Below are 2,293 nucleotides of genomic sequence, written 5' to 3'. Positions count from 1 at the left end.
AATCCTGTACATCGATCGACGAGAAAAAATCGATTCGATTGGTCGAGATTCGGGGAAAGGAAAAGAGTATATATATATATACACATATATATATATATGTATATAAATATACACGCAGGGGCCCGTAAGCGATAACGGTAACGAGCGCTCAAGCAACAATAACATAACTGCGCGCGACTGGCTCGTAATTATTTCTGACACGGCATTTCATCGGCGCGGTGATCAAACAGGTCANGAAGCTGGTGCAGCGCAGACAACTCGGCAAGGGCCTCGTTGCCTCATGTTTAAATCAGCGATAACGAGAAGCCTCGGTGACATATGTCACTGTCGCTGTCAGCCGGCTACACAATCAATATAGTCACCCACCCGTCCGTTCGTTCGTTCGTTCGTTCGTTCGTTCGTTCGTTCGTTCGTCCGTCCGTCCGTCCGTCCGTCTGTCCGCCAGCTAGCTTGCTCTCAGCCTGCCTGCCTGCCTGCCTGCCTGCCCGCTAGCCTGCCCTCCAGCCTGCCTGCTTTTCAACCTTCACATGCATACACCGTATTCCACCCGATAATGTATTCGGTACGTGACTTCGTATTCGACAAATACAAGAGCGTCCTCGGTCCGGCGCGGCGACGATGCGGCCGCGACCCGGACCAACCATTGCCAACTATCTTTCCTGTTTCTGCCTGGCCGAAACACGTTTGCTTTTACGGAAAAATGGTAAGTTGAGGGGGGGGGGGGTCACTTTTCCTTCTTTCTTTCGATAACATCCCGTAACGTTTAACGTTTTCGTTTCTCGAATCGAGTCTCTCGAGGATTAGGTTCAAGATTTTCCTTTCACCGCGAAACAGATACCGGTTTCGAGTGGAAGGGGATGGAGATGAAAATTATTATCGCGGTTTGAATTCGTAAGAATAAATTCGTTCGGAAGAGTGGAAAATTGTTGGCTTTAATAATAATGGTTTAATAACGATAATACGTTTGTGTTTTAAAATGTATTACGAGATAATTAATACCGATTATTTAATAACGCGTGATCCAAGTTTCGAATAACAAGTATGACGTTCGATACGACTTAATCGAGGCGACGATTTGTCCATCGTTCTTATATACCTATGTTTATATACGTGTGATTAAATAGCTTTATCAATAACGTGATCAATAACGGCCGATTTAACCGATTCGTTCACCGAGGCGTTTCACTTATCCGCTTATCGTCGATTCATCGTAAAAGCGAAATTTTAACGAGGAATCGTCGTCTTTTCGTCGATTTCAACGAGAAGAGAAACTCATGGACGATTATCGTCGTATTATAAAGTTGTATTCTTACATACGTATACACGATCGAAAAAAATCACAATTTCTTTTTCCCTTCCATTATGGTGATTTACGCTTTTACGTAGATAATTATTGATATATATATATATATATATTTAACGTTAATTCGGATGCGCTATAAATCTCTATAACTCTTAATTACTGGAAGCACAAACATCTGTTTATACTGCTTATAAATATGAATGAAGCAAGACGAAACACGAAGTGTGGAGATATAAATCATTCATCATGCTCGAAGCCTGGGACGGTTATGTAAATCGTATTAATTTGTGTAATAATAGATAGACCATTATACATAATTGTGGTAAATGAATTGCGCGTACATAGTCTCGACGTAAATGAACATTTCGTTCTTGACACGTTTACATTATATATAAACTTGTATATAAAACTGTACGCGTTACGTGCGCTATCGAAGACGCAGGTAAGGAGCGGGTGGTTTAACAACAAGCGCAGATGTAAAAATTTGTCGACCTACATATATATATATATATATATATAAAACAAAGTATTGTTGCTCGAAAATAACATTTTTCCAACAATTATGCCTTTCTGGCCTGCGCGAAAGCTGTTACTATTTAGAACGAAATTAAGTACGTCGCAGCTGACGAAGCAAAAAACGAAAGAGAGAGAGAGAGAGAAAAGAATCATCGGAAAGGGAGTTTCAGGTATATACAGTAAATTTATTATAGGCACTGTACACCGGCATCCTCACCGATCCCCACTCTAAACTATACCCCGGGGATCATATTTTATGTTTTAATCTCTCCATTGTTCCAGGTATAACGGAGTTTAGAAAGAAAAATAATGCCTACTCGGAACGCACAAAGCTGTCGGCCATAAAACACCCGTGTCGGGTCACCCAGCCAATGCGCAGGCGTGCACGACCTGCATTTTTATGTCCGCGGTCAGATCCGCGTACAGATTTTCTCGAAAACGCGGGATAAAAAACGTGGACGGAGAAAGAGAGAG

The sequence above is a fragment of the Apis dorsata genome, unplaced genomic scaffold (genome assembly GCF_000469605.1).
Source record: "Apis dorsata unplaced genomic scaffold, Apis dorsata 1.3 scaffold_238, whole genome shotgun sequence".
Lineage (NCBI taxonomy): Eukaryota > Metazoa > Arthropoda > Insecta > Hymenoptera > Apidae > Apis > Apis dorsata.
The sequence above is the reverse complement of the archived record's forward strand: the minus strand, read 5'-3'. Positions refer to the sequence as shown.